Raw genomic sequence first — 24,325 nt, 5'->3', positions numbered from 1 at the left:
ATGAAAGTACTGGCTGTAGCTACTAGCCACCAACATTTCCTAAAGGCTCAGTACACAGGGAGGAGACATAAATGTCCATTTCAAAATCTTTCCTCAAAAGAGGGCTATTTGCATACTTTAAAAGCTCTGGACAAAGGTTAGGCTTCTAATTTAGCTTATGTCTAAGGGCTCACTTCAATCCTTCCTAGAGACCAGTGGGTGCCATTTCGTTCTTCCTTTAACCCATTTAACTCACTAGGTGTCTTCTTGGAAGAAGCTCATGAATTTGTCTGGTGCCCTGGCATTTGCTGGCTGCCACCTAGGAGATGTGCCCTTTGATCGACTGAATCTTGTGGTGATTAGAGCTTGCATTTGTGAGTCCTACAGAACCATAGAAAATAAAGAACAGTTCTTAACCACACAACCGCTAAGAGCTAGGTACAGAGGAAACCGACAAAAATGACCATCTCCAGTCTTGCCCTGAAAAAGGCCTATCTGCATACTTTAAAGATACTGCCAGAGAGTTTGGCTAGTAATCACCCTACATCAAGGTGATAAATAACAGTCTCTCTTTTGGACACTGATAGGTCTTGGTATACTTCAAATACTGGGGGGCCAGTAAAAACAAAGAAGGTAATTAAATCAGCACAAAGGTGTAAGAGATAACAAAAAACTTAGACTGGCTGAAAGACAAGTTTCATCACCAATACAAGACCATTTATCAAGACTGCTAGAGGTGGCTGTTTTATCTAAGACATAGAAACCAATGCAGAGAGTCAAGGAAATTGAAGAAACGGGAATGTGTTCCAAACAAAAGAATAAGATAAAATTCCAGAAACAGACCTTAATGAAACAGAGATAAGTGATTTACCTGAATAATTATTCACAGGAACAGTCAAACATGCTCAATTAAATCAGGAGAACAATGCATAATAAAAGCAAGAATTTCAACAAAGAAATGTAAAGTATTAAAAGATACCAAAAAGAAATCATGGAACTGAAGAATATGATAACTGCACTGAAAAATTCAATAGAGGGGTTTAATAACAAACTAGATCAACTGGAAGAAAGAATTAACAAACACAAAGGCAGGGCAGGAGAATTAATCTAGTCAGAGAAGAAAAAAGACAACAGAAAGAAAAAGAGGGGCCTCTGCCTCCTGCAATCACATCATCCAAGGAAACAAAAGAAACTCTAAAGGAAGAAGTGTCCTTGCTAATATTGACAGCTCATCTCAAATCACTGGGAAAGGAGTTATAGTGAAACCAGACTTTTCTGTGGATGAGTTTTCTGCCTCTGTCCTCACTGGAAAACTGACTACTTCTTTCTTTCAATTTTCTACACAATTGTATTTGTGATTGGTTTGCTAAGTAATGACATTGCTCTGTGGGTCTTTCTTTCCCAAACAAAGGGGCAGCACCCTGCTGTGGTTTACATGGCCAATATAGCCTTAGCAGACCTCCTTTCTGGGATCTGGTTCCCTCTGAAGATTGCCTATAAGTACATGGCAACTATTGGGTTTATGGGGAAGCTCTTTGCAAAGTACTCATTGGCTTTTTCTATGGCAACATGTACTATTCCATTCTCCTTATGACTTGCCTCAGGGTGCAGAGGTATTGAGTCACCACAAACCCCATAGTGCACTTGAGGAAGAAGGCAAAGACTGCCTTTGGAGTATTACTGGGGATATGGGTGCTGATTCTGCTGGTTATCATCCCCTTCTACATCACGAAGCAGGCTGGGTACATTCCAGCCCTCAATATCATAACCTGCCATGATGTCCTGCCCAAGGAAGTGTTTGTAGGGGACATGTTCATTTATTTCCTCTCTTTGGCCATTGGAGTCTATTCCCAGCCTTCCTCATGGCTTCGGCCTATATACTAATGGTTAGAACATTCCAATCTTCTACTATGGATGAACACTTAGGAAAGAAGAGGTAGAGAGCCACCAAACTCATTGTCATTTTCCTGCCATGTATTTGGTCTGCTTAACTCCTAGTGACCTTTTGCTTGTGGTACATTATTTCCTAATTAGGAACTGGAGCCAGAGTCACATCTATATCCAGTACATTGACCCCTTTGTCTGTTATCTTGTTTCACAGGACTTCAGGGATCATGCAAAGAATGTTCTCCTTTGTTGAAGTGTTCATACTGTAGGGTAGATGCAAATACCCTTCACATCAAAGAAATTCTCCAGGAAATCCAGCTCTTATTCAAGTTCAATCAGTGTTAAAACCTTTTTCTGGGTAGCCTGGGTGGCTCAGTGGTTTAGCACCGCCTTCAGCTGGGTCGTGACCCTGAGTCCCAGGTCAGGCTCCCTGCATGGCTCCAGCCTGCTTCTCCCTCTGCCTGTGTCTTTGTCTCTCTCTCCATCTCTCTGTGTCTCTCATGAATAAATAAATAAAATCTTAAAAAAAAACCCACCTCTTTCTGAGCTTTTCAGCCCCTAAGTTGATTGTTTTAAGGGGGATTTGTAGCCTGCTTAATGTTACAGGTATATTTCTGTTGTTTCCTAACCAGCTGGGTCTCACTACATACCAAGTATATGCAGTACTTCTCAGGATTGCTGGAAGCTTCCCTGTTTGCATGACAAAAGTCCCCCAAAGTAACATAGACATCAGTTTTAGAATTCCTCTACTGAGATGCTCCTGGAAATGAAACAGAAGCAAAATTTTCAGAAGGCAGTGAAAACTGATAAGAACAGATACTACACTTGATCTTAGCCAAAAGGCCGAGAAGCGATTATTAGTCATAAAAGAGAATGAAATATTGCCATTTGTGAATACATGGATGGACCTAGAGGATATTAAGTGAAATAGGTCAGATAGAGAAAAACAAATATCATTTGATTTCACTTACATGTGGAATCTCAAAAACAAAACAAACAACAAAAAATAGAAATGGACTTATACTGGTGGTTGTCAAAGGGGAAAGGTTCGGGGGTAAGCAAAATAAGTGAAAGGGATTAGAAGGTACAAACTTCTAGTTATAAAATAAAGAAGATAAAGGAATGAAAAGTACAACATAGGCAATATAGTCAATAATATAATAATAATTTTGTATGGTGACAGATATAATTATACTTATTGTGGTCAGCATTTCATAAGGTATATAATTGTTAAATCACTATGTCTGAAGCTAATATAATATCACAATATTATATGTGAATTGTACTTCAAATAAAAAATGATTGCAAACTTAAAAAAAAAGAAGGCAGTGAAAAAAAACAGAAGATCAGTGACTTGTAAAAACTAGTGGCATGAAGACACAGTTCTTAGCTGAAATTACATTTATTTTATATCTGGGCTCAATTACAGCCATGTTAGAGCTTCGGTGTCTCAGAGATGATCAAACCAATTGGCTAACTGTACAAATGAGGACAGTAAAGAGGTAAAGAAGCTATCCAGACTCAGGGTAGCTTCCATTGCAACTAATTGCAGCCAGTTAGGATTGGACCATGGAATTAGAATGTTCTATGAGATTCTCCTACCACCTCCTTGTGGATTTTGTTTAAAAATGCAGATTTGTCAGACTCAAGACTGACAGAACTCAGGGTCTGAGTCAGGCAACTGTATTTTAACAAGTCTCTGCTGCATATGCTCATGCATACCAAGGTTCCAGAATCACCAGTCTGGGTGCTGCTTCCATCTGATAAGATGCCAAGGGAGAAGCAAACTGTTTTGTGTCTTTTTTATGTACAGCTTGAAATGAGATCTGTTTGTAGTCTCATTAGGACTTTCAATTATTTATCAGTCCTTTGAGCTTCTATATACATCTTATCACTACAAGGAAAATACAATGAAGATTTTAAATGCAGAAATAAAAATTTTGTGTAACTTTATACCAACTCAATCTTCAGGGAGTCTGAGTTATAGATAGTTTCAAAGTAAGAATGGCATTTACCACTTAGTACTTTTCAAAATTATACTTAGATTATTTATTGTCAGTTTTCTTCACTTGTTACAAATATGAAATTGTAATGCCTTCACTGGATTTGAACCACATCTGTTTGAAAAAGAATGCTAAGGAGATGTGATTTACAATATATTAAGGGGGTATTTACTCTAAACTGAATTTTTTTAACTGTTGTATTTCTGATTTTTTTGAAATAATTTCATTTCAATGATTGATTTGTAAATAACACATGACCCCCTCCTTTTTTGTTACAACTTATCTTTGAGTTGTGGGGTTTTTTTTGAGGGAGGATGTAGAAGGAAAGCCCCAGCATCACTCCTAGACTCCTAGAAAAAGAAATGACGTGATGCTCATAGCATATTTCTTAGATAAATAGGGCCATGCTGTAATATTGCCTAATGATACTGTTATCACTTAACATTACAGATTTTTTTCCATTCTATCTATAGGTTGACTTCAATTTTTAATAGACACAGACTGTACTTTGGGGGTATATTCTGATATAGTCATTTCCCTAGTAATGTCTCCTGAAGTCTCTCTCTCTCTCTTTCTCTCTCTTTTTTTGTTATTAAAATAGTGCTGCATTGGAAAAGAGAAGAAAGAAAGAGAAAGAAAGAAAGAAAGAAGAAGAAAGAAAGAAAGAAAGAAAGAAAGAAAGAAAGAAAGAAGAAAGAGAAAGAAAGAAAGAAGAAGAAAGAAAGAAAGAAAGAAAGAAAGAAAGAAAGAAAGAAAAAGAAAGAAAGGAAGGAAGGAAGGAAGGAAGGAAGGAAGGAAGGAAGGAAGAAAGAAAGAAAGAAAGAAAGAAGAGAGAAGAAAGAAAATAAAGATAGCTGGAAAGACTATGACACATAATCAAGTGGTTCAATATTCTCATTACAGTTCTCCTAAAAGGGAAGAGAAAAAGGAGCAGAAAGCTTCCTCAAGAAAACAATGGCTAAAAATTCCCATAACTTAGGGAAATAAACAGATAACCAGATTCATGAATATTAAAGAATTCCAAATGAGAAAAATATAAAGGGACTCACATCAAGATACCCTGTAATTGAACTGTCAAAAATTAATTTTTTAAAATTTATTTATGATAGTCACACAGAGAGAGAGAGAGAGAGAGAGAGAGAGGCAGAGACACAGGCAGAGGGAGAAGCAGGCTCCATGCAGGGAGCCCGACGTGGGATTCGATCCCAGGTCTCCAGGATCGCGCCCTGGGCCAAAGGCAGGCGCTAAACCCTGCACCACCCAGGGATCCCCGAACTGTCAAAAATTAAAGACAAGGAGAGAATCTTAAAAGCAGCAAGAGAAAATCAATTTGTTAAGTACACGGGAATCCCCAAAAAACTATCAGCAGATTCTTCAGCAGTAACTTTGTAAGCAAGAAGAGAGTGGCATGATATACTTAGAGTGCTAAAAGAAAATAAAACTGCCTTCCAAAGCATTTTCAGCAAAGTTGTTCTTCAGAATTAGAGACATAAACAATTTTCCAGACAAGCAAAAGCTGAAGAAATTGGTTACCACTAGACCAGCCATACACAAAATGATAGAGACATCTTCAAGGTGAAATAAAAGGATTCTAATTAGTAATGGGAAATTAGGAAACCCTGAATCTCACAGGGAAAGTAAATATATAGTTAGATACATATAGCCTATGTAATGCTGGTGGGTAAATCACATATAAATCTAGTATGAAGCTTAAAAGACAAAATCATAAATATAACTCTATAATAATTTATTTAATGGGTATGCAATATATAAAGATGCAAATTGTGGTATCAAAAATAAAATATGGGGAATTGGGGGAGAATAATGTGGAGCTTTAGCATGCATTTGAAGTTAGGTAGTTATGAACTTAGATTGTTATAAATATGTTTCATGTAAGCCTCATGGTAACCACAAAGCAAAAACTTATTGTAGATACATACAAGATAAAGGAATATAAGCATATTGCTATACTAAATCATTTTATCACATGGAAGAGACAAAGAAGAAATAAATAAATAAATTATAAAACAGCCAGAAAACAATGAACAAAATGGCAATAATAAATCTAGATGTATAATCACTTTAAATGTAAATGGACTAAATTCTTCAATCATAATACAGAAAGTGCCTGAATGGATTTTTAAAAAGAAAAAAAAAAGACCCAAATATCTGCTTCCTACAGAGGCTTACTTCATATAAGGACACACAGACTGAATCAAGGGGTTAGAAAAACAAATTTCACACAAAATAGACACCAGAAGGAAGCATAGATAGCCATACTTATTTAAGACAAAATAGACTTTAAGCTGAAGACTCTAACAAGAAATAAAGACGGTATATATATAAAGATAAAGGGGTTGATCCAACAAGAAAAGTAAGTATTTATGCACCTAACATAAGAGTACCTAAATATTAACAAAACTGAAGGAAGCAATAAAGAGTAATGTGATAATAAAACATCCTATTTCAATTTGGATAGATCATTTAGGCATAAAATCAGTTAAGGAAATATTTGACCTAAAGGACACATTAGACCAAAGAGACTTAACAGACACTTATAGAACATTCCACTCAACAGCAGCAAAATATACAGTATATATATATCCTTCCCAAGGACAGCAGGGACTTTTTCCAAAATAGATCACATGTTAGGCCACAAAACAAGTCTTAATACATTAAGAACATTAACATTATGTAAAGATTCTATTATGACCATAATGGTGTAAAACTAGAAATCAATTACAATAGAAAAACTAGAAAATTCATACTTATGTGGAGATCAAACAACATGTTATTGAACAACCAATGGGTCAAAGAAGAAATCAAAAGAGAAATTGAGAAAAAAATCATTAGACCAATAAAAATGGAAATACAATATACCAAATCTTATGAAATGCAGCAAAAGCAATTCTAAAAGGGAAGTTGATAGAATAAATGCTTATATTAGGAAAAAATAAAGATCTCAAATAAACAATTTAACTTTACCCCTCAAGGAAGGAAAAGAACCCAAAATTAGTAGAAAGAAGGATATAACGAAGATCCAGTGGAAATAAATGAAGTAGAGAAAAAACAGAAAAAAAGAAAGAAGAAAGAAAGAAAGAGAGAGAGAAGAAAGAAAGAAAGAAAGAAAGAAAGAAAGAAAGAAAGAATCAATGAAAGGATTTTTTAAAAGACAAAGTAGACATACCCTAGCTATACTTAGAAAGCAAAAAAGGATTCAAATAAAATTAGAAATGAAAGAGGACACATTCAACTGATATTGACACATGTAAAGATCATAAGAGAGTATGATGAACAATTATATGCCAACAAATTGGACAACGTAGAAGAAACTGATAAATTCTGAAACATAAAATCTACCAATACTGAATCGTGAAGAAAAAGAAACCTGACCATATGCATCACTAGTAAAGAGACTGAAACAATAAATAAAAATCTCCAAAATATATGTGATGAGCAGTTAAGTGTTGGATGAAAGTATTGAAACACTATATTATACACCTGAAACTAATATCACACTGTTTGTTAACTGGAATTCAAATAAAAACTTCAGAAAAAGAAAGGTAAAAAGACAAAACAAAACAAAACAAAACATCTCCATCAAATAAAGTCTAGAACCAGACAGCTCACCAGTGAATTCTACCAAACATTCAAAGAAGAGTTAATACCAACCTTTCTTAAACTCTTCCAAAAACTGGAAGTGTTAGTGGGGGGAACATTTATTTCCAAACTCATTGGAAAGGTCGGCATTACTCTGATACCAAAATCAGACAAGGGCACTACAAGAAAAGAAAATTATAGGCTGAAACCCACAATGAACATAAACAAAAGTCCTTCACAAAATATTAGCAAGCCAAATTAAACAATATGTTAAAAAGGATCATATGCAATGATCATATGGGATTTTTTCCAGGAATGCAAATACGGTTCGACATCTGCAAACCAATAGGATATATCACATTAACAAAAAGAAGAATAAAAACTACGATCTCGATAGATGTAGAAAAATCATTTGACAGAAATCAACATCCATTCAGGATATACCCTCAGCAAACTGGGTATCTAGAAGCTCTCTCGGGGCTTGGATAGTGAAAGAAGAGGAATAGAACATGAGATTTCCAATAGTCCTTTCACAGTAGAAGTGAGCCTGACAACAAAGTAAACATGGAGAAAAGAAGAACCAAAAAATACAGAAAAGTATTGATGACTGTATGTTAAGCACCATGAAGACTGTGTAATGCTCATCAGTGCTTGATAAATCCCAGATTTTCATGTGGTTATATTGGAGCCATATGCCACTTCTAATCAATAAACATAAGTGATATATTTGTTTTACATGCCAAAGTATTTCAGAGCACATATGGATTATTCACAGTCTCTATCTTCACTGGTCATAGTAACACAAAAAAAATGACATAATAAAATGGTGGCATCACGATGATCAGCAACAATGTGAAACAATCTACTGATCTGCATTAGATGACATAAGAAATATTAAGGCTTAAAATTCTGGAGTCAGATTAAAAAAAAAAACACAACACTTGATCTCAGAAAGTAGTCATCTATATATTACCAAAAAAAGGAGGGGGTGGGTAATCTGAGCAGATTCACTCAAACATGACCAAGATGAAGAGGAATAAAATGAAATAAAATGAAAACTTCAAATTCTAGAGGTCCTAAGAGAGATAATAAATATATCACGCAAAATTCAAAGTACTCCTACTAGAAAAAAATTACCCCAAATTGGAAATTAATTTTTCATAAATGGAGGAATAGAACTACTTAGTAAGGATAGTCATTAAAGCAAGAGCTTAATTATGAGACTACTGTCAGTAAAATGAAAGCTCAAAAGTGAGATGATAAAATAAGAAAATAAAAGGTGGCTTCTAAATGTGGTGAAGTGAAACTAAAACAAATTAGAGACAGAAATGGTGTTGACAATGGAATTACTTGCATAAAGTAAAGTCTTGCAATAGCAGGATGGAAAGTGAATGCAGTTTCTTTTTTAAAGACAAAGATTATTCTAACAACAACAACAAAAAGATCCAAATTGATATAGAAAATAAAGTATCTAATATAAAGATAATGGTGCTGAAATAGAGATAGTAAATGTAATGTAATATAAATTTAAATTAAATAAGAAAAATTCTCTCCCCAAAAGAATTTTTAAAAGGGAAAAAGATTCCCTGATTTTTTGAAAAGTATTTTATTTATTTATTTGACAGAGAGAGAGAGAGAGAGAGAGAGAGAGAGCACACCAGAGAGCACAAGCAGGGAAAACAGCAAAGCGAGAGGGAGAAGCAGACTCCCCAGTGAGCAGGGAGCCTGAGACAGGGGGATCATGACCTGAGCCCAATGCAGATGGTTAACCATTTGAGTCACCCAGGTGCCTCAAAATTCCCTAACTAAAAAAAAAAAAAAAAAAAAAAAAAAAATCTTTGACTCTTGTACAGGAACACATCGTATTCAATGAAAATATGGTAACAGAGCACTTAGCACCAGACATAAACTGGATAAGCTATTGAACTTAAGGAAAAGAGAATTATTATAATTATTTTTATAATTATTCTGGTACCCAGACATAGAAGAAAAATATCAAGGAAAAAATAGTAATTTCATATTCCTATAAAGTATTATTCAGTGCCAGAAGACAGTATGAACTGCATATAAATTCTGAAGGAACAAAAGTATGACATAAGAATATTACATACAGCAAAATGTCCATCAAATACAGTGGACACTAGTTGATATTCTCAAACATGACAGAGCCTAGTTTTTCTTAAAAAAGAAAATTACTTCACCTTGGAATTTAGCCACTTGAGAACTAAATAAAAATAAAAAATAATTTAAAAATATGCTAAATTTAAGAGACATGCTAAAAAGAGTGGTTATAAGCATTGATGAGTTTAAAGATTAAATTGATTTATAGAATAGAGGAATTGTTAACATTGTTTTTAAATTTATCTTTGTATTTTGCTTCATTATTTGAATTCATTAGAATGAGCATATGTGATTTTCCCAAACAGCATTTTTTTTTTGCTTAAAAAGAGACTAAATTGGAAAATTATTAGCAATTGTTAAGACCATGGCAATATATCAACATTTATTTTTTAGTTCAGTACTATATCTTAATTTTTAAATATTGTTATTACGAAGAATCCTGAGTGCATGCAGTTACGAAGAGAAGTTGGGATAATCTGTAAAAGTGACACAGAATTAATAAAAAGCATGAAAATTAATGAGTTTTTCAGAGAATGGGGAGCAGTCTCCATAAAACTGGAATTCAGTTCTGGTGAGATATATCTACAATGTAGAAGATGAAAATACACCTGATAACCTAACTTGAAGCTACATTATAGACTCTATTAACACTTCTCAGTAGAAAGTGGGAAAGTTTTGAAACCAAAGAGAAACAAAGTCATAAGAGATGTAAAGGCAGCATAATCTCTAAGACACTAATTTTAGGAATGCACGGTGAGCTCCTTGGCTATGCTGATAAAAATCAGAGAATACTTGCAAAAAATGTTCACCTTCTGTTTTAGATAGATACCAAGTATTTATATATGATAATTAAATGAAAATATTTGAGTCATAAGAGAGTACGAACAGGAAAGAGATCCAGAAGATCCTTATGTAAATTTTATTCATTGCGCTGGGAAAGAAATAGGTATGGAAACAAAGAAGCTTCAATCATCATCATTTATCCCAAGACTTTCCAGTACATTGTTTTGAAGTACAAGTGAGAAGAAAATGAGAAGCACAGAGCTCAGACTATAACAAGTAGAGACAGTTCCAATGATCCCCCTTTATTGGGGGAATGAGCCAAAGACCACTGATATATAATGGGAGGAACACTGAAGTTAGACTCTGGAAATAAGGACTTCAATTTTGACTTATAATTCACTTATAATTCATTTTATGTTTCATAAATTCATTATTAGTAATTAAGACTGAGAAAATCAATAGCAATGGATTCCTCTATTTCCTTATTTGTAAAATCAAAATAGTACTGATCTGCTCTAAAGGATATGATTTATGTAAGGATCTAGAATGGGATGATAAAATATTTTTTCTTTTTATTTTAAAGGTTTTATTTATTTATTCATGAGAAACACAGAAGAGAGAGAGAGAGGCAGAGACACAGGTAGAGGGAGAAGCAGGCTCCATGCAGGGAACCCTGACTGTGGGACTTGATCCCAGGACTCCAGGATCATGCCCTGGGCTAAAGGCAGGTGCTAAACCACTGAGCCACCCAGGGATCCCTAAAAGACTTTTTTCAATGGCAGAGTATGGAGTACCCAAAATTTTCTTCACAAAAGAATGAAAATACTGCTCAAAATTATCAAAATTGAGTTGCTGAGAACTCTAGAAATTAATCAAAAGCTTAAAAAGAACAATCCAAGGAGTGTTTTTTTTTTATCACATTTTACACTTTATTATTTATTTATTTATTTATTTATTTTACATTTTACACTTTAAATACATGCAAATGTTTGCCAATTTTTCCTCAATCAAGCCAACAGGAAAAAAAGGCTTGAAGTTGTTGACGGTCAACTTTCTTGGCAATTCTTTTGGTGCTTAGAGTACCTCCACTAGAGATGTACCATCAAAATGTTCCAAGTTCAGTGGAGATAATTCTTTCATTTTGGATGGTCGAATCACTAACTTCATCTACAGTTAGGATAATTTATCGCCTTGTTTTCAGCTTTTTTTAAATAATAAATTTATTTTTTATTGGTGTTCAATTGCCAACATACAGAATAACACCCAGTGCCCATCCCGTCAAGTGCACCCCTAAGTGCCGGCCACCCAGTCACTCCCACCCCCGCCTTCTTCCCCTTCCACCACCCCAAATTCGTTTCCCAAAGTTAGGAGTCTTCATGTTCTGTCTCCCTTTCTGATATTTCCTACCCATTTCTTCTCCCTTCCCTTCTATTCCCTTTCACTATTATTTATATTCCCCAAATGAATGAGAACATATAATGTTTGTCCTTCTCCGATTGACTCATTTCACTCAACATCATACCCTCCAGTTCCATCCACGTGGAAGCAAATGGTGGGTATTTGTCGTTTCTAATGGCTGAGGAATATTCCATTGTATACATAAACCACATCTTCTTTATCCATCATCTTTCGATGGACACCGAGGCTCCTTCCACAGTCTGGCTATTGTGGCCATTGCTGCTAGAAACATCGGGGTGCAGGTGTCCCAGCGTTTCATTGCATCTGAATCTTTGGGGTCAATCCCCAGCAGTGCAATTGCTGGGTCGTAGGGCAGGTCTATTTTTAACCCCCTGAGGAACCTCCACACAGTTTTCCAGAGTGGCTGCACCAGTTCCCATTCCCACCAACAGTGTAAGAGGGTTCCCCTTTCTCCACATCCTCTCCAACATTTGTGGTTTCCTGCTTTGTTAGTTTTCCGATTCTCACTGGTGTGAGGTGGGATCTCATTGTGGTTTTGATTTGTATTTCCCTGATGGCAAGTGATGCGGAGCATTTTCTCATGTGCATGTTGGCCATGTCCATGTCTTCCTCTGTGAGATTTCTGTTCCTGTCTTTTGCCCATTTCATGATTGGATTGTTTGTTTCTTTGGTGTTGAGTTTAATAAGTTCTTTATAGATTTTGGAAACTAGCCCTTTATCTGATAGGTCATTTGCAAATATCTTCTCCCATTCTGTGGGTTGTCTTTGAGTTTTGTTGACTGTATCCTTTGCTGTGCAGAAGCTTCTTACCTTGATGAAGTCCCAATAGTTCATTTTTGCTTTTGTTTCACTTGCCTTCGTGGATGTATCTTGCAAGAAGTTACTGTGGCCAAGTTCAAAAAGGGCGTTGCCTGTGCTCTCTAGGATTTTGATGGAATCTTGTCTCACATTTAGATCTTTCATCCATTTTGAGTTTATCTTTGTGTCTGGTGAAAGAGAGTGGTCTAGTTTCATTCTTCTGCATGTGGATGTCCAATTTTCCCAGCACCATTTATTGAAGAGACTTTCTTCCCGTGGATAGTCTTTCCTCCTTTGTCTAATATTAGTTGAACATAAAGTTGAGGGTCCACTTCTGGATTCTCTATTCTGTTCCATTGATCTATGTGTCTGTTTTTTTGCCAGTACCACACTGTCTTGATGACCACAGGTTTGTAGTACAACCTGAAATCTGGCATTGTGATGCCCCCAGCTATGGTTTTCTTTTTTTAAAATTCCCCTGGCTATTCGGGATCTTTTCTGATTCCACACAAATCTTAAAATAATTTGTTCTAACCCTGAAGATAGTCCATGGTATTTTGATAGGAATTGCATTAAACGTGTAAATTGCCCTGGGTAACATTGATATTTTCACAATATTAATTCTGCCAGTCCATGAGCATGGAATATTCTTCCATCTCTTTGTGTCTTCCTCAAATTCTTTCAGAAGTGTTCTATAGTTTTTAGGGTATAGATCCTTTACCTCTTTGGTTAGGTTTATTCCTAGGTATCTTATGCTTTTGGGTGCAATTGTAAATGGGATTGACTCCTTAATTTCTCTTTCTTCAGTCTCATTGTTAGTGTGTAGAAATGCCACTGACTTCTGGGCATTGATTTTGTATCCTGCCACACTGCCAAATTGCTGTATGAGTTCTAGCAATCTTGGAGTGGAGTCTTTTGGGTTTTCTATGTAGAGTATCATGTCATCGGCGAAGAGGGAGAGTTTGACTTCTTCTTTGCCAGTTTGAATGCCTTTAACGTCTTTTTGTTGTCTGATTGCTGAGGCGAGGACTTCCAGTACTATGTTGAATAGCAGTGGTGAGAGTGGACATCCCTGTCTTGTTCCTGATCTTAGGGGAAAGGCTCCCAGTGCTTCCCCATTGAGAATGATATTTGCTGTGGCCTTTTCGTAGATGGCTTTTAAGATGTTGAGGAATGTTCCCTCTATCCCTACACTCTGAAGAGTTTTGATCAGGAATGGATGCTGTATTTTGTCAAATGCTTTCTCTGCATCTAATGAGAGGATCATATCGTTCTTGGTTTTTCTCTTGCTGATATGATGAATCACATTGATGGTTTTACGAGTGTTGAACCAGCCTTGTGTCCCAGGAATAAATCCTACTTGGTCATGGTGAATAATTTTCTTAATGTATTGTTGGATCCTATTGGCTAGCATCTTGTTGAGAATTTTTGCATCCATGTTCATCAGGGATATTGGTCTACAATTCTCCTTTTTGGTGGGGTCTTTGTCTGGTTTTGAAATTAAGGTGATGCTGGCTTCATAGAACGAATTCGGAAGTACTCCATCTCTTTCTATATTTCCAAACAACTTTAGTAGAATAGGTATGGTTTCTTCTTTAAATGTTTGATAGAATTCCCCTGGGAAGTCATCTGGCCCTGGACTTTTGTGTCTTGGGAGGTTTTTGATGACTGCTTCAATTTCCTCCCTGGTTATTGCCAAGGAGTGTTTAAGAGAAGTCACTGAATCTCAGTAACAGCAGTTAGATGTGTGTCATTTAAACTAACGTTACTCCCATTTCCCTGGCCTAAGCTCCATCATAGCCTTGAAAATGAAGAGTCTTGTAAGCAACTATAGCTGTGAAAACAATCAGCCTAACAGGCACTAGAGGAATAAGATAGGTTTGAAAACTTTCCAATAAGTCCCATCCCAAGGTAATTGTCATTATTTCATCTGTCTGGAAAATCCCTAGAAAACCGCATCCACAAAACTTGTCATATTTTGACTTAGAGCTGGCTCAGTGGGAAAAGCCCTATCGGAGAGCATATGTCAAAAACAATCAGGGGCATTAGATTAAATCACAGTTGCCTGAGGCAGCAATAACAGATGGAGCAACCTAGAAAAATCACCAAAATCTTAAAAGCAAAATTTGGGAATGAGATGTAGGGCCTTTGAAAAGCTCAGACATATTCCTAGGAATATAGAAAGCCATACATATGTTCAGAGCTATGCATAGGCCCAGGACAAACCTGAGAGTGGTATCATATCTCACCTCCAGCTCATCTTGAGGTCCTACATAAGTGGGATGTAAGGACTAAGCTGAGTTTTAAAGTGCTGGAGCACTGGGTCATGCCCAACACACATAGAACTCCTTACTAAAGAGTGAGAGATTTTTTTGGTTTAAGGCTTTTAAGGAAAAAAAAAAGACTATTTAATTAACTAATTACTAAACTAAGTGAGTAGAGGCATGATTAGCCATCAATAACAGAACACAGTCTTTACAGAATTACTCCAAAAAAGTCACAAAATAAACAACAGAAACAGGACACTGACCAAAAAAATAAATAAATAAAACCAACAAACAAAAATATAGTGACAGCAAACCCTAAAAGAGGGAGGAAGGATCTTATTTCCCATAGATGTCATATAATATTATTTAATTGTCCAATTTTAAGAATAACAACATCTGACTGGCTCAGTTTGTAGGGCATTTGAGTCAGGGTTTTAATTGCAGCCCCATGTTGAGTGTAGAGATTATTTAAAAAATAAATATTAATTTAAAACTACAAATAACAAAAAAAGAGATATGTGAAGAAGGAAAATATGGCCCAAACACAGGAAAAAGTATCAACTACAAATCTAGACTAGACGAAGACTATAAATTAGCTATTCTAAGTACATGCAAAGAAGAAAAAAATTGCTAAATAATTAAAGTGTGAGAATTATGTCTTGCCAAATAAAGATGTCAAGAGAAAAAAATTATAAAAAAGAATGAGCAGAAATTCTACAGGTAAAAAGATACAGTAACAAATGAAAAAATTGCATAGAGTGATTCAACAACAGATCTGAGTGGGTAAAAGGGAAAAAAATCAGTCAACTTGAAGATTGATCCATTGTGAATATCCAATTTGAGGAACTAAAAGAAATATGAGTGAAGAAAATTAACAGAGCCTTAGACATCTATAGGACAACATGAAGCATATCAATATGCACATAATGGGGATTTCAGAAAAAGAGAAGAAAGAAACAAAGGAGTAGAAAGAACGTTTGAGAAATAGTGGTTGAGGACATAACAAATTGATGAAATACAGTAATACACAAGAAATTCAATAAACTTCAAATAGGATTCCCTCAAAGATATAGGAGACAAATTGTTGAAAGACAAACACAATGTGGAAATTATGAAAGTATCCATCATCTTAGAGAATACACAAATTATCATAAACAGAATGGCACTAGAAATATAAACACCAGTGGTGCATATGGTGGTTCTCAGATAGAAGTGAGCAACAGGTTTTTCGACACTGAAGGAAAAAGAATCTGGGTTATTTTTTTTTTAAAGACTTTATTTATTTATTTATTCATGAGAGACACAGAGAGAGAGAGAGGCAGAGGGAGAAGCCGGCTCCATGCAGGGAGCCCGATGTGGGACTCGATCCCTGGACTCCAGGATCATGCCCTGGGCTGAAGGTGGTGCTAAACTGCTGAGCCACCCAGGCTGCCCTGCAATCTGGGTTATTAAGTGGCAGAGAATCTGTTTTCCTGTTCGGGTGAGATACATAGCTTGTAAGTGATAAATTTGGATGTTTAGCTGAGGAGATAAACTAAGCAAAATGTGAAAAGTGTAGCCTTGTTTCTTCTTGCTGCTTCAAATGAAATATGACAGAACAGAGATAAACAGAGAAATCAATTATTAAGCAGATAGGAACCCATTCTTGAGAATTTGGAAAATTTTAATCTAACCAGGCATAGTATTCTGGAAACAGGTCCAAGGGTGTTGTTGAACAACCGTTTGCTGAAGAGATGAGGTGTGTGACACATGGATCCAATCATCCATTTCAGCAGAAACCAGAAATAGAAATGTGGTTAACTAGGAAAGGGGTGTGGAGGACTCCCTTGTTGATATCTTGGGTCCCATCAATCACATGGAAGACTAACAAGATTTTTGAGAGTTTTATATCAGCAGAAATACTGCCAGCCTGGACTGAAAAGAACAGAGATAGGATGAAGTGAAGGAAGTAAAACCCTGTGGGCAGAGTCATGGATGCAGAGGCCTACCAACAGGACCTCCTAGGCCTAAAACCGAGCTTGAAGGGTGAGACTACTTACTTTCAGGACAAGAAGACAAAGTGTTGACCAAAGACGATAACTCTCTGATCTCTATCTAATGGAATTTGCTCTGGTGAGCTTTGGACTTGTTGGAGACCCCTGACTTCTTTCTTCCTTCCGATTTCTTCCTACTAAAATAGAAATGTCTATCCTATGCTGGTCCTACCCTTCCATTTCACAAATAGATAACTTGTCTGGTTTCACAGGCTCACAGATGGAGGATTTTGTCCCAGGATGAGTCATACCGATTCTCACTCAGAACTGATTTAAATGATTTAGATAAGAGTTGGCACTTTGAGCTGATAATACTGAGATGTGCTTTGGGACTTAAAGGTGATACTGGAATGGTTAAGATGTGGGGAATTTGGGGTTATAGTGAGTCTATTTTGCTCTTGAGAAGGACATGAATTTGGGGGTATAGGGCTAGAGTACAGGCTGTTATAGGTTGAACTGTGTACCCCCCCCCCAAAAGATATGTTGAAATCCCAACCCCCAGTCCCTTAGAATATAACTTATTTGGAATTGGGTCATTACAGATGTAATTAGTTAAGGTCATATTGGAGTATGATGGGCTTTTAATCCAACATGGCAGGTGTCCCTATAGGAAGAAGAGAGAGACATACAGGGAGAGACAGCCTTATGATGATAGAAACAGAGATTAGAGTGATGTATATACAAGACAGGAACATCGAGGATAGCCAGCAAAGATCAGTAGCTAAAACAGGCAATAAAGAATTTTCCCTTACAAATTTGAGAGAGAACATGGCCTTGCCAACATCTCATTTCAGACTTCTGGTCTCCAGCACTGTGACACATTAAGTTGCTATAGTTTTCAGCCATTCAATTTTTGGGACTTGGTTACAGCAGCCTTTGGAAACTGATTGACAATTCAATCATCAGAATATTATTTTTTCCCCCAAATTGTGTTAAGACAACCAGACATTCATTTGCAAAAAGAATAAAGCTGGACCTTACCTCCTTGTAATATAAAAACTTAACCCAAAACAGACCATAGACATAAATGTAACTGTTAAAACTATAAAATTCTCAGAAGAAAGCAAAGGTGTAAATCCTCATGACCTTAGATTAGGTAACGGTTTCTTAGATATGACTCCAAAAGCACAAGTAACAATAACAACATCAACAAAAATGAACACTGAAGGCTATTAAAATTTCAAAATTAACATCTTTCTCATTTCAAAGACACCTTTAACAATTTAAAAAAACAATCTACAAAATGGGAGAAAATATTTGTCAATAATATATTTGATAAAGAGCCTGTACTCAGTATATACAGAGAACTTCTGCCATTCAAAAAAAAAAAAGACAATACAATTATATATATATATGTAAATATATATACATATATAACGTTGCTATATGACCAAGCAATTTCATTCCTAAGTACATATCAAAGAGAACCGAAAACAGATACACATATATATGGATGTCCACAGCAGGATTACAGGAATAGGCAAAAATGGAAAGAATCCAAATGTTTAACATATAATCCGTGGAATGAATTATCATTTGGAATAAAAAACATGAAGTACTGATATATGTGACAATGTGGATCAACCTTGAAAATATTATGCTAAGTGAAAAACAAAACAAAAACTAAAACATATTGTATGATTCTACTCACAGAAAATGCACAGAATAGGGGCAACTGGGTGGCTCAGTTGGTTAAGCATCTACCTTGGACTCAGGTCATGATCCCAGGGTCCTGGAATTGAACCCCGCATGGGGCTCCCTGCTCAGCGAGGAGCCTGCTTCTCTCTCTCCCACTCCCTTGCTTGTGTTTTCTGTCAAATATATATAAAAGAATTTAAAAATACACAGAATAGGCAAATTCATAGAAAATAAAAGTAGACTAGTGCTTACCAAGAGCTTGGGCAAGGAAGGAATGGATACTGACTGCTAATTAGTGTGGGTTTCCCTTCGAAGGTAATTAAAATATCCTAAAATTAGATGATAGTGATAAATTCACAGGTGCAAATATACTAAAACCACTGAATTATGTACTTGTAAAAGGTGAATTTTATGATATACAGTCCTATCATACTGTCGCCATTATAAATATAAAGTTGGGAAAAGCTAATTAAGAAAACTCAGGATTTTTTCTATAGTACTTTTCAAATCTCACATCATGATAATGTGCCCAAGAATTTCCAATGAAGTTATATATGCTGCATATCCCTAAAATGATCATTCTGGACAACGATGCTCCATGGGATGTCTTAAATTATTCTTGATCTCTTCATTCCCTGGGATCAAGGTAGAAGTCTTGAAAACTCTGCTCCCTATAACTGAGTAGTCAAGTTTATAATGAAGCTTTCCTGAAATTAAAAATATATATGTAATGGGACGCCTGGGTGGATCAGCAGTTGAGCGTCTGCCTTTGGCTCAGGGCCTGATCCCAGGGTCCTGGGATTGAGTCCCACATCAGGTTCCTTGCATGGAGCCTGCTTTTCCCTCTGCCTGTCTCTCTCTCTCTCTCTCTTACTCTCATTTATAAGTAAATAAAATAAAATAAACATAAAATTATATATTCATTCTATCAAATGTATGAAAAAACATGTATTTTAGCACTGGCGGAATGTTAAAATGCAACGTTAAAGTAATGTCCTGGTCTTCTGGGGCAATATGTTAGGGGAATGTTTCTAGAAAGATGTCACCCAGTCTGTGTCAGTTAGAGACCATGTGAATGTGAGGGTAGTTCTTAGTCTTGTGAGCTTCAGTTCACCTGTCTTTATCGATTAAAAAGGTGCCGAATTCATTGAACTGTTGTTAGGATTTGATTAGATAATTTGTGCAAGGTTCAATGTCTTTTTGCTGTTGATATTGTTATTCTCAACTAGAAGATCCTGCAAAAAAATACCTTAATATTCAACACAGCATGTAATTCCAGTCAAATTTAAGAGAGCTTCTGAGAAAACATTAGGAAAAAAAAAAAAAAAAAACGGGAATTTTAGGGCAGTGATATTATTATTATTCTGGGTGACACTATAATGGTAGATTCATGTCATCATACATTTACCCAAACTCATAGAATGTACAAAGCAAAGAGTGAGCCCTAATATAAACCATGGACTTTGGGGATAATGACGTGCCCATGTGGATTCATCAGTTGCAACAAATGTACCACACTAGAGCAAAATACCAAAAAATAGGAGAAATGGGTGGATGAAGAAGGGTAAGGAAATATTTTGGAACTCTCTGTACTTTTCATGCTAATCTTTTCTGTAAATTAAAACTGCTAAAAAAATAGTCTATCAATCAAAAAAGAAAAAATGTGAAATTAAATATAATTCATCCATATTGCCCCAGAATAAACATCATGTCTTTTATGCTGAAAATCCAATACGGCATGTCATTCCAGCACCTTATGTGTTGATTAGTAAATGGTATTAAGCAATCGATCAATCGGACATGCTTTGGGTGGACAGCTGATTGACCCTGACAGCTAAAGGACAGGACAGTTTGTATTAGAGACAAAAGTTTTCTTTCTGCCAATAACCGAAATATAGAATTCAAAGTCTGAAATGGTTTCCTAGATCCCTTACAGAACCGTACTTCAGTGTGCCTGAGGGTAATGCTTTCAGTGGTCTGGCAAAGGTGTTTTGTCTTGCATTTATACCCACTTGCTCCACTTTCAAGAAGCCTCATGTGTCAGAGCTGCTCCTATGTCATCTTACAACGTCCATCTCTCACCTGAACCTGGGCGTGATTAAGTATTGCTTAAGTGACTCGACAAAATTATGATCACTACTGTGAACAATTTTTCTTATGATGTTGAATTTATAGTTACCATTAGGTTGTCCTAAATATTCATTAGTCACACCATTTGGTCTCAACAGCTTTGTTTTCTTAGATGTTGATTTTGTTTTCTAAATTAGGTAGATACAAAGGACTAAAACTATATACCACATCTTGGATGGTGAGAACATGCTTCTGAGTGTCTCAAGTGAAAGCAAAACTGTTGGGGAAAAGTCAAGAATCAAGGACATTTAAAGATGTCAAACATTAGAAGCCATAGCCCTGGATAAAGAAAGGGACCATATGGCCCTTGGGGGCTGCTGTTGCTCCAGGGAAACTAGCCTCCAAATGCAGACTGCTACTTTGAGTTATTTGCTAAATTTTCAAAAACTCAAATCCCTGAAGGGAGTATGTGATTTGCTAATCAAACTCCATTAGATTCTATAAAAGAGACAGTAGTGGAAGGTGACAATAAGAGGCTGACAACGAAAAAAAAAAAAAAAAAAAGAGGCTGACACCGAGAACAACTCCCATTTAAGGAAACACAAAATGGAGCATTCCCTTCAGAGGGAAATTGGCAGGCTATTAGTAAAGAGGGGAAGTGTAGAGGTGAATGCCAGACACCCCTCCCAACAAAATGAGAAAAATTTCCCGTGAGTAGTGCTCATGATACTAATAGTGATCTTTAAGATTTTATGAGTTTTAACATAACACAATCTCATCAGTCACCCCTCCAAACCTATGGTCTGCATATCGTTATGTCCATTTTATTAAGTGAGATAACAGACACTCAGGTAAGGTGTCTTTCCCACAGTTATGTGGCCTTAATATAATTAAGTCAAAACTCATCCTGTGCAAATAATGCACTCTCTTCTCCAAATACTTGTCTCGTAAACAAATGAATGAACAATAACTTTTTTTTTGTAGAATCATGTAAACATATCACCTCTTGGAAATAGGTTCACAAATGGAAGGATTCTTTTAAAATATCTAGTCCAACACTGTTTTTCTAAAACTCAGGAGCTATACTATGAATTACCAGGATTTACATAAGATCAAAGAATCAAGATGGCAATTTAGGCTGTCAAGGACCTCAGTATCTTGCTCTTATCCCCATCTCATATTGCTTTCCCCAGGTTTCCTCCTTATACTTAACTGGATATCACTGTTTTCATTCCATGAAAGAAAATGAGAAGCATAATGTAGACCACGCTTCCTGTGAGCTCATAGGAAACTTGAAAGTCAGCATTTCTTATGCATCAGACCGATCTAAAGGGACTCATGGAATGTGTCAGATCTGCTTGAGGAACCCAGGGCTCTTAAAGCTCCTGTCTGCTGTCCTTCTGGAAGCCATCCCTGGAAAGCCTTTTCTCCTACATATCTCCTTCCTCTGGAATCCATGAAAGCCACAACGGGGCAGTCACCAAAGGGCCTTTACCCAGAGGCTCTAGCCATCAGGTCAACAGAGAGTGGAAAATCCCAGCTAACTGAGACAGGTGTGGGTAGCCTTTCTCTGTTGGCAATGAGACCTGTGTGCCTACATGCAAAGAACTTCCCATATTAGCAAGCATCTAGGGTGAGTAACTCTATTCAACAAGCTGATTTATAGTTCAGTACAGATAAGCCTTGAAGTCAAGACTAGTTTATCAATTGGTAGGCTCCGAATTGCAAATACCAGAGTACCCAGCTAAACGTGGCTTAAATCTTAAGAATTTATTATGTCCAGTGGTGTGCTGTAAATGTTTAATAGCCGATTCTCCAGAGAACCCCAAATCTTTCATTTGCACCACGTGCAATTCCCATGGCATAAATACTCTTGACATGGCTGATTTCATGTGACCAACACACTAATGCAGAACTGGCAAGAGATACGCACAATCGGTTCCTACCTGGCAAGCTGGTTCTAGCCAGTCCCATGATAAAAAATCTACTGTAGAGGATGCTGGAATTACAACTCAGTGGCAAAACAATATAATTAAGGACTCAGCTCTCTTTGCTTTCCTCTTCTACCATCCTCAGCATATGTGCTGTTAATCTCAAGCTCAGCGATTCATGATTCCAAGAGGACTTTCCACCCAGATGGCAGGTTCTTGCACAACTGCAACTAAAGGCAGGAGGAGCAGATTTGTTTCCTTCCTTTCTCTTTTCTCTTCTCTTTTCTTTCTTTTTTTTTTTTTTTAAATCAGGGTGAAAACTTTTTCCAAAAGTGCCTCAGCTTATCCACCATGCCAGGAATGAATCAAAAGCTACTTCCTAAATACAGGGGAGGCTGGAAAACAGTGTATTTGGCACTTTTAGGGTCTATAGTGGGAATGGGTCCCCATCATCATAGAATCAACACACTTAGGAGAGGAAAAGGGGGTGAGGGCTATCAGTCTGACAGTAAACAGGTCTGCCACAACTGAGAAGTTTATTGCCATGCATCACACACTTTTCATTTGAAATTGAATTACCTGACTTAGAAGACAAAGTAAAAACTACATTTATCTTTGTTTTTAACTACATCTGAGAGAGGACACACGGGTTCACCTAGTGCATGACTGTTGAGGCCACTTTTTTGGCACTTGATTTTGATTTTATTAGTAATTAACACCAAGTCCAAGTGTTTTTTTTGTTTTGTTTTGTTTTGTTTTGTTTTGCTCCTAGTAGTTAGCCAGCCATTTTTCCCTTAGGGTACTGGGTACTGTTAACAGTTTCTCCTGTCAAAATTTTCTAGTTTTATAAGTTGTTAGGATTTTTGATAATTTTCTATAGTTTTCAAAATGGAGTTGTTATACTTAGAAATGGGAATTACCTGCTTTTCTAGAGAGTAGCCATGTGCCCATTACTAGGTAGCAGTGTTACCAATTAGATCTTCCCTAATACCCACTGTTCAACCTTTCCCTGATCTCTTTAAGTAAAACAGCTACCTGAAAATTCTAGACCAGGGGATTTGAATGAGTGTGTGGTAGTGTAGACAGAGCTATGTACTAAATACCTGGAGATCCCAGCTCTAACTCTAACCCTGCCACCAACTACTCATGTAACCTTGGGTAGCTCACTTAATCTGTGTGATCTTGGCTTCTTTATCTCTGAACAGAGGGAATCTTAGGGAATAATCCCCAAATCCTTTCTATGTCAAAAGTGCTGCAGTTCAAATTATTAGTAATGCCAAAATGAAGTTTTCTCGGTAATGAGACCTGTGTGCCTACATGCAAAGAACTTCCCATATTAGCAAGCATCTAGGGTGAGTAACTCTATTCAACAAGCTGATTTATAGTTCAGTACAGATAAGCCTTGAAGTCAAGACTAGTTTATCAATTGGTAGGCTATTCTGGGTGACACTTGGGCAAGCCAATTAACCTGCTGGTCTTGGGTTCTTTCTTTCTTTCTTCTTCTTTTTTTGTTCTTGGTATCTTTATTCATAAATGTGTCTAATACAGTGAGGTATATAAGTAATGAACCATAAGGACAAATTACCTAAGTGTGAGTTGACAAGAAAGCCTACATTATGCAAAAAGCAGTAACAGGTCAATAAAATACAAACTGACTGTACTGATGATGGGTAGAGGCTGCAAAGCATCTATCTTCAAAGATAGGTCTAAGCCAGGTAAGCAGGAATCAGGTGAAACAGAATGCAACCAGCAAGGACTAATCTTTTATAAATCTGCTTCCAAAAGATAATATGCTT

At 36.4% G+C, this 24,325-nt stretch overlaps 2 pseudogenes; one reads left to right on the top strand and one right to left on the bottom strand.

Annotated features, from left to right (window-relative positions):
- The first annotated feature begins 438 nt into the window (after nucleotides 1-438).
- Nucleotides 439-24,325, top strand: part of LOC121476925 — a 117,056-nt pseudogene continuing 93,169 nt past the window's right edge.
- On the bottom strand, nucleotides 2,517-2,721 carry LOC121477188 (annotated as a pseudogene).

The sequence above is a fragment of the Vulpes lagopus genome, chromosome 16 (assembly GCF_018345385.1).
Source record: "Vulpes lagopus strain Blue_001 chromosome 16, ASM1834538v1, whole genome shotgun sequence".
Lineage (NCBI taxonomy): Eukaryota > Metazoa > Chordata > Mammalia > Carnivora > Canidae > Vulpes > Vulpes lagopus.
The sequence above is the reverse complement of the archived record's forward strand: the minus strand, read 5'-3'. Positions and strand labels throughout refer to the sequence as shown.